This window comes from Cololabis saira, chromosome 10 (genome assembly GCF_033807715.1).
Source record: "Cololabis saira isolate AMF1-May2022 chromosome 10, fColSai1.1, whole genome shotgun sequence".
Classification (NCBI taxonomy): Eukaryota; Metazoa; Chordata; class Actinopteri; order Beloniformes; family Belonidae; genus Cololabis; species Cololabis saira.
The window spans coordinates 2005733-2019695 of NC_084596.1; the positions used below are offsets into that span (position 1 = coordinate 2005733).

The window sequence follows — 13963 nt, forward strand, 5'->3', positions numbered from 1 at the left end:
CGCAATGTTGTCTCATGTCAATGCCCATATACTCACCAACCAGTTTCAGTGCAGCACTCACACAAGGAGTGCCATTGACTGAGCTGATTTTCGCTGGAATTCCCCATCTGGGAATTATCAGGTGCATCAAAGCCTTCGCCACTGCAGCGGAGTCCTGTTTTGTTGTGGGGAAAGCTTCAATCCATTTGGAAAACATGCAAACAATAACCAAAACAAACTTTTTGCCTTCACTGGGTGTAAGTTCAATGAAATCCCTCTGGAAATGCTGAAACGGTCTGTTTGGTGGAGGGTGAGCAGCCTGTGGTACCTTTAACCCCCTCCCCACATTGTTTGTGGAACAGATCACACATCTTTTGCAAAAATCAGTAGCGTAAGCTGTGAAACCTCTCGTGAACCAGTGTCTTCGTATTTCACTCACCATACCCCCCTTTGACACATGGTCCAACCCGTGTGTCAATTTAGCATAGTGAGGGAAAAGGAATCTGGGCAGACAAGGCCCAGCAAAACCTGCAATGTTATTGCCCGTAGCAGGATCCCTGGAAGCAGAACCATCCACAAAAAGATCAAAGTCAGCATTGTCAATTGCAACGTCACTCAAATCAGGTCCTGGGGAACAAATTGATGTTATCGTTGCCACACAGTCGTGTGGTTCTCCGTCCTCAGCTGTTGGCAAAAGGGTAGCAGGGTTAAGAACAGTACATCTTTTTTCCTTCACATTTGGCAGTTCCAACAGAACAGCATTGTGACGCAAACACCTCGCAGCAGGCAAATGTGAGTTTTTCTGCTCGAGGAGGATGAGATATACTGCATGTGGGACTAGCAAGGTTAAATGGGTGTATCCCACAATATCACGTGATGCCATAACTGCTTTCTTTGCTGCAGCTACAGCTCTGAGGCAGTTGGGGCAGGCCACAATTTTCCCCCATGGTCTTGTAGTAGCACTGAAGTCATGTAACCCCCCTTTTCATCCCCAGTCTGGGTGAAAGGTCGTGAACAGTCAGGCCGTCCAAGTGTCGGAGGCGTCTGTAACGTCAGTTTCAGGTCAGTGAAGGCTTTGTCAGCCTCGTCAGTCCAGGTAACAGGGTCCGATGCTTTTAGGCCTTTTCCATGGGCAATTTCTGCCAATGGTGCCTCAATTTCAGCATAATGCGGGACCCACTGTCGACAATAACTGGTGACGCCCAGAAACCCAGGTAACACATATCTTTATGTGGCGGCACGTTCACTATTGTTTAAGTTTGGGATCTGAAGATTTTTTTCTGTTTACTGACAACACCACCTTTGATTAGGGCCCAAGGACCCATACTAAAGGTCAATTATCACCTCTACAAAAGGACACGAAGGTTCGTTCACTCAGGGAGGGAGATAGGGGACAGAGTTCAATAATACAAACAATATTTTATTATTTAAAAAAGGCACATTGGTTGGGGCAATAAAACAGTTCGCAGTTTTGGCATGGAGCTGCTTCAAAGCTATAACGAAGTGCTTATTTCAATGGGGTATTTATGGAGGCCCTGTGGCTTAGTTGGTCAAAGTGCCTGTCTAGTAAACAGGAGATCCTGGGTTCAAATCCCAGCAGAGCCTCTAAACCCAAATGTCTTGATGCCTGAAAGATCACAAATCTCTCATTCCTGGTTCTGGCACTATTTCTCACACACTTGCTTAATTATAGTGAAGCTCTTAGTTAATGTGCATGCTCTCTGTTTTGTCATTCTATTGGAGCCTCTCTTTTCATATCCTGCAAAAATTTCTAAAATCATGGAATTGGTTAGTTCGTCTCTCAACACAATTGACCAAATCTTTCTCGACGAGAGGGCAGGCCATTGTTGTGCCAAAAAGGGAGTGCTGGTGCAGTTATTATAGAGTTATTAATAATCATCTTTTGATAATTATTAATAATTAATAAAGAAGACCCTGGTGTTGAGTGCATGTGATTAATGCCATAAAAACAGGGAGGGGGAGGACAAGGTATCAATTTGACACTGACCCCCCCCTCCCGAACTAAGTGTCCTTGTCAAATGTATTTATTAAGTGTTGAATGTGCTGTGTCTACATTGCTGTTAAAACCGTGAGGCGGGGAGTGCCGGGCCACGCGGGACAATGCCCCCCACGACCCGGACCCCCCGCTCCATTGCTTATGTGCGTATGCATCGTGTAGAGGGGGAAGGATGGGGAACAGAGGCCGAAGCCAGGAAGCAGGACCAGCAAAGCCGGCCCTGGTAAGACACCCACACTCCCCCACCGGCCATCCAGTAGATGGGGGCCGGCCCTCCGAGCCGGGCCAGGGCCCCACCGCACCTCCACGGGCGCCCCAGGCGCTGCCGGAGCCCCCAGACGGAGGGGGAAACGGTCCAACATCCCCCCATTCATACTGACAACATAAGACATAGACACCTGGGAATGGTGCCACCCCGCCGCCGCGCCCGCCCGTGCACCCCCCGGCCAGGGGAAAAAAGTGTAGTCCTTTAGAGTTGGGTGAAGAGAACGCCATGTATCGCAAAGACCCAGATCATTCATATATTGTTTAACAATACTTGCTGACTGCCAACTCCTGTGTCCGCTTGCATTACTGAGCCTGTCCACTCCAGGGTCCAGAACCATGTTGAAGTCTCCTCCGATGATGACTGTGTTGTCTAGGTGAGCAGAAAGTGAGGTGAAAAAAGAGTGAAAAAACGAGGAGTCATCAACATTTGGACCATATACATTAGAAATGCATAAATTCAAGCTTTGAATTTGCAAGACTAATATTAAATATCTACCCTCTGAGTAAATGTGTGTGTCCTTTACAGTGAAATTTACTCTCTTATTAATAAGAATTGCTACCCCTCTTTGTCTGGAGTTGTAACAGGCTGAGAAAACATGCGGAAACTGTGCCGTGGCCAATGTATCTGCTGAAGCTTTAATTAAGTGTGTTCTTGTAGTAGGACAATGCCTGCCTGCAGGGTTTTTATCTGATTAAGAAGTTTCAGTCTCTTCGCCCTGTTCCCAGCTCCATTTACATTCCAAGTCAGGAACTTTAATTTATCCATGATCCAATCATTGAAAGTAACATTATATGTAAGTGGTAATGTTGCATGAGAAACTGTTGTATATGTGTGTGCCATGTTATTCTAAATGTGTGAGTGCAGCAGGGTGGGACATAAAGGGAAAAAAGACAAAAAAATTGGAAAGGGAGTGAGGTGGGGGGGGGGGAAATAATTCTAATCGTAAAAAAATAGAGAAAAGAAAAAAAAGAAAGAAAGAGGCAATCACCAGTGTGAGCCTATAACTTACCAAGACTAACAGAGCAAGAATTATTAATACATTAATATGTACCGAAAAATATTTTATGTAGCTATATCTGATCTAATCACCAAGTGTTTATGTAGCTACTGTATATCTAATCTAATCACCATTTAATGAGAAAGAAAGAGAGAAGAAGAAAGTAAATTTGTACTCATCCTTTTAGAAGAGCCAGGGGGTGATGTCCGGGTGGCGGTACAGTTGTCCGTTCACGTACAGCCTGTCGACGGTGATGACAGCATGGGCTCCCTCCGTAATGAGCCTCCTCCGGACGAAGAGGACTCGGCGACGGTGCAGGATCTCCCGGGGGAACTGGTCGTAGCTGTGGCCCCCGTCTCCTCACCTGCTGCTTCTGTTTATAATGTTCGAATTTGGCAACAATGGGTCTAGGTCTCTGGGCTTCCGATCTTATTCCTCCTAGGCGATGGACGCGGTGAAACGTGATGGAGTTCGCCATATCTTCCAGAAGTTTTAGGTGGTCCCGGATGAAATCCTGGACGGTTTGTTCAGGATCTTCATCAGGTTTCTCCGGGATCCCTGAGAACACTAGGTTGTCCCTCATGGACCGAGCTTGAAGATCTAAAACTGCCTCTTTTAAGGATTTATTCTCATTCTGGAGCCGGCTAAATCCCTCTGACATGGATTTCACCGACTCCTTCAGACTGGTGTTTTCAGCTATCAATTTCTCCACCTGCTGGTTACCAAATTCCACAGCTTCTCTTAATGACTGGAATTCCCTGTGCAGGACTTCCACCAGGGATAAACGGGCGTCATGGGAGGCCAAACGGGCGTCGATAGACCTCAGAATGTCGTCGGTGGTATTTCCTGGGGGAGAGATTGCTCCAGGGGACACTTCTGACCCTCCAGACTCCTCAGCCCGAGATCGCTTTGGAGTGGACGCGTTGGCTCCGAGCGACTTCCTCCCCATGACTACTCTCTCAAAACACTCGTCTATGAATGGGTCAAAAGATTTGCTTTTCTCCAGGTTGCTTTCTAAACTGTATAAACTAATTATAAACGACCCTTTCGTTATATTTTTCAATTATGCTTTTTATTGTTTCCTTCACAGACATTCATCACAACAGTCCAATGCATCCACAGATGCATAATCAGAGCAGCAAAAATATGCAAATAAAGAGGTATATAAAAATAAGTAAAAAAAAAAATAAAAAATAGCAGATACAGCTGACTTCACCAAAGGTTGACATTGATGATAGAAACTAAAGACACAGAAAAAGTGAAATAATACTAAAAGATCAAAATTAAGTAATGACTATACATGAAATTCTATACCTAGAAGTACATGTAACATATGCCTGCTTTACATATGAAGATGTGAAAAACTAACCCAGTGAATGTTTGATCTGGAAGGAAATTTTTTCTCCCATCCCCTGACCCTATCCCCGTCCCGCCAGTCGAACATGGTGCACTGTAGACTTTGTTTCTGAATCCTCATCAGTCATTTTTATGTTAGTTTACATTTCCCTGATCCATGATCTGTGTTAGAAATGGGTCCCAGATTTCATTATAAGTGTCTAATTTCCCATTTATTTTATATATCAGACGTTCGTATGATGCAGTTTCTGACAGAGCTGTGAACCATTCTGAGTAAGTAGGGTCGTTACCCCCCGCCCAGTGTCTCAGTATAACCCTCTTAGCTGTAGTGAGTGCAACCTTAAGCCATTGTGCTTTTTCCCCGACTATTCTTGTATTTTCTTTTAGGCTATTCAGGAGACAAAGCGCTGGTGTGAGAGCGACATCGGTGTTCAGGCTATCATTGATCTTTTTCATGACCCTATGCCAATAAATAGCTAAATTAGGACAGTCAAAGAACATATGGGTGATATCCCCTTGTGCCGTATGGCATCGCCAGCAGATGTTGGAAAGACTCAGTCCTGCCTTATGCTTTCTCACAGGTGTCCAATAGAGTCTGTTGAATATCTTAAATTGAACCAGTTTAGACCTGGCGTCCCTCATTGGTGTAAGCATCTCCTTCACCAGTTTGTGCCACTCATCATCCTCATATGTGATCCCCAGATCCCTTTCTCACGCAGCTTTTAGGCCCATGATAGCGTTATTAAGTCCATCCGTGAGGTAGTTATATATTTGACCTGCCAGGTGTGGAAGGGTACTCAGCAACTTCAATTTAGAGCACATGGAAGACTGAGTAGGCAGCCTGGCGTCCATAGGGCCTACTTTAGATAGACAGTCTCTAAGTTGTAGAAATCTCCAGAAATCTTTCCTTTGTAAATCATAAAGTTCTCTTAATTCTTCAAATGTTCTCAGTGCATTATTATCGTAAAGATCTCCGATGTGCTCAACCCCCTTCCTATGCCACTCTTTCCAAAAGAACATCTTCCCTCCTATTCTCAATTTTGGATTATTCCATATCGAGGCTGACTCTATCAAGAAAGGGGATGCTCCCTCCCTTCTGTGCATGCGATGCCAGGTATTCCTAGTATGAGAGATTATTGGGTTCTGACTATCAGTCTTCAGATCCTGACTTAGGTAATCTTTTGCTCTGAATGGGGCGTTCACTTCTTCCTCCAAGTCTACCCACAGAGGTCTGTCCTCCCTACACGAGAAAAGGGAGACTATCTGAGCCCCTAAGAATGCTTCCTGGTAGAGCTTCATATTCGGAAGTCTTAACCCCCCATGTTTTATCTTCACGTGTAGTCTTGATAACTTCATCCTAGCCTTTTTCCCTGCCCAAATAAACTGACTGAACATCTTATCTATTGTCTGGAATGTAGTCACTGGCACGCTCAGGGGTAGCATGTTTAAAAGATAGTTCAGTTTGGGAGCTACCACCATTTTTATAACTTGGATTCTCCCCCATAATGAAATCTGCAATTTATCCCATCCCTTGAGAAGGAGTTCTATCTTATACAATACTGGGTCAAAATTATCAGATATCATATTTTCAAGTCCGGGGTTTAAAAGTATGCCCAAATATTTCAGATTTTTTGGCACCCACTGAAATTTCCAATTTTGAAAATTGCTTCTATAACAATGCTTCGACAGGGGCATCACCTCAGATTTGGCCCAATTTATTTTATACCCCGATATTTCCGAAAAAGAGTTGACCAGATCCAGCATTGGGGGTACAGATCTCTGCGGGTCCGACATCAGAACCAGAATATCATCTGCAAAAATTAACATTTTGTTTTCCCGGCCACCCATTGTGACACCCCTAACTGATTCATTTAGTCTTATAGCCTCTGCTAAGGGCTCCAGTGCAATAATGAACAATAGCGGTGAGAGTGGGTCTCCCTGCTTAGTCCCGCGTCCGGGGGAGAAAGCAGTCGACCTCAGACCATTTGTGGTTACCATAGATTTTGGTTGACTGTATATAAGCTTTATGATATCTTGAAACATAGGTCCAAATCCAAATTCTTTTAAGGTAAAAATTAGATAACTCCAGCTAACGCGATCAAACGCTTTGTCCGCGTCCAGAGACAACGCAGCTATTGGGGTGTCCATGTCTTTAGACTTCCAAATTAAATGCAGGAGGCGTCTGAGGCTGTCAGAAGAGGTCCTGCCTTTCACAAACCCCACCTGGTCCGGATGTATAATTGTCCTTATTATATTATTCACTCTCATTGCGAAAAGCTTTGTAAATAACTTGGCATCACAGCACAGGAGACTAATGGGCCGATAACTCCCACATTCCAGAGGGTCTTTTCCTTTTTTCAATATCAGGGTTATTATTGACTCTGTCATTGAGGGTGGGAGTAGCCCTGTGTCAATAGCAGCATTGAATGTTTTTAAAATCTCAGGGGCAAGTTCCTCCGCAAATTTCTTATAGAATTCACTAGGTATGCCGTCAATACCTGGGGTCTTCCCACTAGGCAGCATCTTGATTGTTCTAGTCAGCTCCTCTAGAGTTATTGGGCTATCTAGCTTCCTCATGTCCTCTTCTGACAATTTAGGAAGATTTAAGCGTTTGAAAAAATCTTTTGCCTTAATTAAGTCCATCTGGCCCATTGATCTGTAAAGTTCCTCATAAAACTCTCTAAACACATTATTAATTTCTTTATGATTAGTGACAAGCTTCCCATTTTTGTCTTTGATCCCCCCAATTTGGCAGGCAGCTTCTCGGGTTTTCAATTTACTAGCTAGCAATTTACTGGCTTTGTCGCCTGACTCATACCATTTCTGTTTCAGCCTATATAAGGAATATTCTGCTTTTTTTGTAAAGATAGTATTTAGTTCATACTTAGCCTTAACTAGACTGGCTAGGCAAGTATTGTTAGGATTTTCCCAGTATTCCTTTTCCAGCTCCTTAAGTTCTAGCTCATATTTAGATATTTTTAATTTATCCTGTTTTTTTATTAGTGCTGTTTGTTGTATCAAGACCCCCCGTATGTAAGCCTTAAAGGCCTCCCATACATTACTCTGATTAGCCGTTCCATTATTAATTTCAAAAAATGTTTTAATGTGGTTTTGAAGGTTTGCACAGGATGTCTCACTCTGTAGGATACTAGTATTCATCCGCCAGCCTTTAGATCTTTCTCGTGCCTCTCCAAACGTGATAACTAAGTCAATAGGGGCGTGATCTGTCAGAGCTATCGTGCCTATACTGCAGGCTTCAGTGCTTTCAATAAGAGTGTGTGAAATCAAAAAATAATCAATCCGAGAAAAGACAGAATGTCGGTTTGAAAAGAATGTGTAATCACGCGCTGTGGGATTTTGAAGTCTCCATATATCATACAGTCCTGTATCCTTACATAAGCCCCTTATAGAGTCCTGAGTCCTAGATGGTCTGATAATGTTGGACCCAGATCTATCCAAAAACGCATCCAGTACTTGGTTATAATCACCACCCATAATTACAGGAAAGTTGCCGAAGTCCAAAATATATTTTTTAAGTTGAAGAAAAAAGTCTGGGTCCTCCACGTTAGGTGCATATAAATTGCCTAAAATTATATTTTGCCCTGATAAATTAACCAGTAGTATCAATAACCGCCCTTCTTTGTCTCTAAATTCCTTCTCTATCTTGACCTTCACTTTTTTTGAAAATAATATAGATACCCCCCGCTTTTTTTGATTAAAAGTGTTATGATAGGCACAGCCAATCCATCTGTCATGAATTCTAATAGTATCTTTTTCCAATAAATGTGTTTCTTGGAGCATCACCACCTCTGAGTTCTTTTGTTTCAGATAACTTAACACCTTTCGCCTTTTTACAAATGAGCCCAGACCGTTCACATTCCAGGAAGAAATCTTAATCGTACTAGTCCCCATGGCTACTTAACTATGTAAGATAGAAAATCTGACCTGTGGATTCTGAACCGAGTAACTTTAAACCATGAATTATCTATACAGTGCAAAACAAAACATGACTGGCGTTCCCTCCCCTTGTAAATAACCATGAACCCCTCATATACCCCATATTCCAGCCCCCCTCCCCCCACAAAAACCATGGTCCCAATGATGTGTCCCGAGGTCTTCCGAGTAACGACGCTCCAACCACATTGTAAACATATTGATCACCAAACTTATGGTCTAAGAAAAATCTTATCAATTTTTTTTTTTTTTTTTTTTTTTAATAATGAACTCTCAAAGAGGACTTCTAATATCCCCTCCGCCAGCAATGAAAGCACAAAGGTAATAAAACTGCCCAAATCAAACAGCATCTGAACTTTTCCAGAAGAAAAACACTTAGTTCACCAGTGTAAAATATGAGCCTTGTAAAGGTATAAGGAAAATAAGAAAAAATTAAGACAGGGCGTACCAACGAGTAACTTGCTCAGCTGAGACCAAAAAATACTGCTTTAGCAGCTAAGTTAGATATACTTATATAAACCGAACCATATCAGGAAATATGTAACCCAACTAAAATAAACATTGTACTCACATTGTCCCCGTTTAGTAGCATGGGCTACAAGATATAAAACACTGTCCTGTCGGCATCAGCTCAGTCTATTCCGCTTCTCCAGCCGGGTGATGGTTATCAACGCACCGCTTTGCTGCCTCTGCATCCTCAAAGCGGTGTCTCGTTCCCCCGACTGTAACCCAGAACACCGCGGGATATTGCATTGAATATTGCAGACCCCGTTTCATGCATGCGCGTCTGACCTCCGTGAATTTGCTCCTCTTGTCTTGCACATCCTTAGTAAAATCCGGGAAGAAATCCACTTTGGTGCCTTTCCATTGAAATGTTCCCAGCTCCCTGGCTCTGAGTCGCACTTTTTCTCTGTCAGTAAACCGTAGGAATCTCGCCAGGATGTGGCGCGGGCCGGTGATGAGTCCATCCCGCGGGGTGCGTCTCGTTGCGGGGGTCCGATGCGCCCTCTCAACGGTCATGTTATCCACGTTTTCTGAAGTGTCTGAAAACAGACACCGAAGAACTTCTTTCACACAATCCATCACTGCGCGCCCATCCTCCGTGCCTTCTGGTATTCCTCTGATCCGAATGTTGTTTCTGCGACTGTAATTTTCCTGATATTCCATGCGAGCCTCGAGCCGTGTGATCTTTCCATCCATGTTCCGCGACAGGTTGGCCAGGCGCATATTCTCATCCTCCAGCTGCAAAATCCTCCCCTCGGCCTCGCTGGTTCTGAAGCCCAGTTTAGCCACGTCCGCCTTCAGTGAATCCAGGTTGTCTTTAATCGTCTTCACATCATCTCCCACCTTCTGTATTTTAAGTTGCAAACCTTGGTTCATGTTACGGATTTCGTCCAGTATCTCCGAATTGCCTCCCGCCGTCCTGCCCGCCATGGCCCCGCCGTCAGCTTCACCATCAGCTTCACTGCTCGCTTCGTTGCTAATTACCTTGCTGGCTCGGGTCTGTTTCGAAAATACTTCGTTGATTTTAGGACCAGGAGTATTTCCCACTCGAGATTTTTTAGGTTTGGTCATAAGGTCCATCTTTTTAGCCACTTTGTGTATAAATATTAATGAGTTTGGCGAATATTATTAAGTTAATTCAGTTGAAGCGTCTCTGCCTCTTCAGTGAGCAGCCGCTCCTCGCCACACCATCACGGAAGTCCCTTTCGTTATATTAAACTGAGTTTCTATTCGTTTTTTGAAGCTTTTTAGTGAAAGAAAAACAAACTACCTCGCCATGTCAGATTCTCGTAGCTCTCGTAGCTCTCGCGATACTACCACATGTCGTGGTGCGTTCACTGAAAGGGGTTTGTCCCTTGCCAGTGTTTTTTTAACAGTTGTTTGGGGGTCATGTGATTGGTCTCTGGAAAGCACCTAGCTTGTATTGTATTGACTCTATACTATATAAAGAAAAGATGCAAGCACGACGAGGATGGGATTCGAACCCACGCGTGCAGAGCACAATGGATTAGCAGTCCATCGCCTTAACCACTCGGCCACCTCGCCTGTTTTGCTGGGCTATTCTATTTCAACCAGTACTCACTCAACTAGGCCTTACTCAAATAACCTAATTTAACTATTCCACATTCAGCTAGTCATCATTAAACTTTTGCTTATCAAATAGCACTCTTTCAACTAGTCCTTACTGAATTAGTTCTCATTTAACTGGTCTTCATTCAACTAGTCCTTGATCAACTAATTTTCATTCAACTAGTCCCTACTCAGCTAGTCTTCATTCAATTATTTCTTACTCAACTCTGCATCATTCAACTATCCCTTATTCAACTCATCCTCTTTCAACTAGTCCTTGGTAAACTAGTCCTCAATCAACTCAACCTTATTCAACTCGTCCTTGCTCAACAAAACCTCATAACATCTCACTTTTCAGGAGCTAGGTGTTCTCTCTGAAATGGGGTTTTGTTCCTTGCCAGTGTTTATTTGACAGTTGTTTGGGGGTCCTGTGATTGGTCTTTGGAAAGCACGTAGATTGTATTGTACTTGTGTTGGGGCAATAAAACAAAAAAGGAGCCCATTTAAAGAAAACGGAAAGGGTTTACGGACTAGACCTTACCGGCTGACCTCTTGGCATGAAAGAGAAGCAAGATGTAGGTTTCAGCATTCACACATGATGCCAATGTTGGTGTTCAGGTAAAGCATTGTACTACAGTCGCACCCAAAGCTAGAATCATACTACTAGACCAACGAGCCACAAAACACATATCCGGCAAACAAAAAATCACGGTCACATCATACAGCTCTAAACCCTTACGCAAGTCGCGGGAGCGTGCACGTAAGTGTGTGAGTCTGTGAGGGTTTAGGATGGAGATTGGGATTCAGCTTATGTTGGACTTCACTGCATCCCCGGTGAGTGTTGCCATTGGACAAAACCTCAGAAATGTGCGTGCATCAGAATTAATGTGTGAAGGACCACAACTTGATCGTGATCATGCAGATTTGAACAATTCCAGGTACATATCAAAGTTTTCTGTTGCAGCTAAAGTTAGTCTGGTTGGTGAGAAAGGTAAAAGTATTTAGTCAGACAACCAGTTGTCATCTTTATTTCTTCAAAGCACAGGTTTTTAGAACTCCTGGTTCTGGTCCCGGTCCACAGGTTGCTGATTTTACGCTCCGCTAGTGGTTCAGCCATGAGCGTCTCCGTTTTCCCTCTCCCTGTTTCTGTCTCTCGGAGACAGATGATGCAGCGCCGCTGGCAGCCGGACTGTCCTCCTTTCCTGGTCGTCCTAGCCTGGGCACTTCGTCTTGTTGTGCACGGTCCCCGTTCCCTTCGTTGAAGCGTCTGAACCATTGTCGGTAACTCCGTTGTAACGCGGACGGGCGAGTGGGGGATGTAGCTCAGTGGTAGAGCACATGCTTAGCATGTATGAGGCCCCGGGTTCAAGAGAAGGAGTACTTTTGACAAAGTACTTGTGTGAGAAATACTGCCAGAACCAGCAGTGAGAGACACGTCATCTTTCAGGCATCTCAAGACATTTGAGTTTAGAGGCTCTGCTGGGATTTGAACCCAGGATCTCCTGTTTACTAGACAGGCACTTTGACCAACTAAGCCACAGGGCCTCTCCAACTTCTGTGTACAGAGCAGAATTGATCAGCAGTCCATCAACTTAACCTCTCAGTTACGTTGTCTCCATGGTGATTCCTCCTACCAGAAACAACTGGGGCCTCACATATGAACATAACCTGCTGTGAGTCCAGTTGGACACACGTGCTGCCATGCCAGTGCTAGAATGTATTCTTTTTTTTCCCTTTTCTTTCGTCCAACAGTTCCTTTATACAAGAAAGCTACGTCTAAAAGGACACCATCATGTGATCATCTTGTCATAAGTGCATGCAGCTTGCTCAATGCCAGTATGGGACCCGTATTAAAGGTCAATTATCACCTCTCCAAAAGGAAACTAAGGTTCCTTCACTCAGGGAGGGAGATAGGAGAAGGAGTTCAATAATACACACAATATTCTATCATTTAAAATAGGCACATGGGTTGGTGAAATAACACAAAAAAGGGGAAAGGGTTTATGGACTACAGAAAAGATCACAGAATAGAATATGCATCATAGTTTTAATATATATATATATACACAGTGCCCAGCATAAATGAGTACACCCCCTTTGAAAAGTAACATTTTATACAATATGTCATTGAAAACAAACAACATTTCCAAGATGTGCACAGGTTACGTTTAATTCAGCATCTGTTGAACTTTTGACTTAAAACAAAGGTTAATAATATAACTCAGATGACATATTTTCCTTTTTTAGTCAAATTAGTGTGGTGCAAAAATGAGTACACCCCACAACAAAAACTACTAAATTTAGTACATTTAGTACTTTACAGGCACTAGTGATATCCCACCTTGACTACTGTCCAGCTGTGTGGTCCAGTGCAGCTAAAAAGGACTTGCGTAAATTGCAAATAGTCCAGAATAAAGCAGCTCGCCTTGCTCTTAAATCCACTACTAGATCTAATACACTGTTACAGTTTTTTTCAATTGTTTACACGCTATTTTGAAAACTGGGTTCTTTTTTTCAAAATATAATCACAATTGTCCAAACACAACACTCAATTTGTATAAGTCCTAGATTGTTTGCAAAATGACACACTTCAGTCAAAACATACACACTTCAGTCAAAACATATACACATATTTGTGAAAATGTTATTCGTTTTCATTTAACCAACACAGTCCTCAATGAACAGACATTATTGCAGCCAGTTTCACACTGCTGTGATAAATAAAAAACACATTTGTAAAAAAACTAATTTTAAGAAATAGCATGTGCTAGATTTGCCAGACATTGTTATGTAAGCGATAATTTAGATGTAAAAAAAAATAGTGACAAACCCACAACATTCTTCATGATTAGTTTGAGATATAGGGAAAAAGTACACAAATAGGCCTACTATAAACTTACCAAGCACTGCACAACACTGATGCTGCAGACTGAATATTTCAAGTATTTATTCCAATGCTTACAGTATTTCTTACCATAATCAGTTAAAGTAATCAACCAACAATGAAATCAATGAAACAAATACAATCCGTAAACAAATAAAAATTGCTGCATGAAGTACATACACTTTGACTCTGAAAAAAAAAACTACTGCAAAAGCAAAAAGAATACTGTAACTATTCATCATCTCTCTGTCTGGCTGGATGAGGCCATAAGATTTCATCCACATCACAGGCTATGTCTTCATTGGCAAGGCACCGTTGGAAGAATCGCATCGTGTGACGAATCCACCCCTGCACAGAAGCTGCTTCGATATCATCACAGGTCTACTCCTGAATGAGGGGCAAACGGTCATAGGGCCGCAGGTCGTACACCTTCCA

General features: G+C 43.0%; 3 non-coding genes across 3 annotated transcripts; 1 reads left to right on the forward strand and 2 right to left on the reverse strand.

Annotated features, from left to right (window-relative positions):
- Positions 1 to 1510: 1510 nt before the first annotated feature.
- trnat-agu (transfer RNA threonine (anticodon AGU)) lies at positions 1511 to 1584 on the forward strand. The gene has a single exon. It is a non-coding gene; the product is annotated as a tRNA-Thr (tRNA).
- An 8954-nt stretch (positions 1585 to 10538) lies between these two features.
- On the reverse strand, positions 10539 to 10620 carry trnas-gcu (transfer RNA serine (anticodon GCU)). Its single transcript has one exon. It is a non-coding gene; the product is annotated as a tRNA-Ser (tRNA).
- A 1495-nt stretch (positions 10621 to 12115) lies between these two features.
- Positions 12116 to 12189, reverse strand: trnat-agu (transfer RNA threonine (anticodon AGU)). The gene has a single exon. It is a non-coding gene; the product is annotated as a tRNA-Thr (tRNA).
- Positions 12190 to 13963: the final 1774 nt, after the last annotated feature.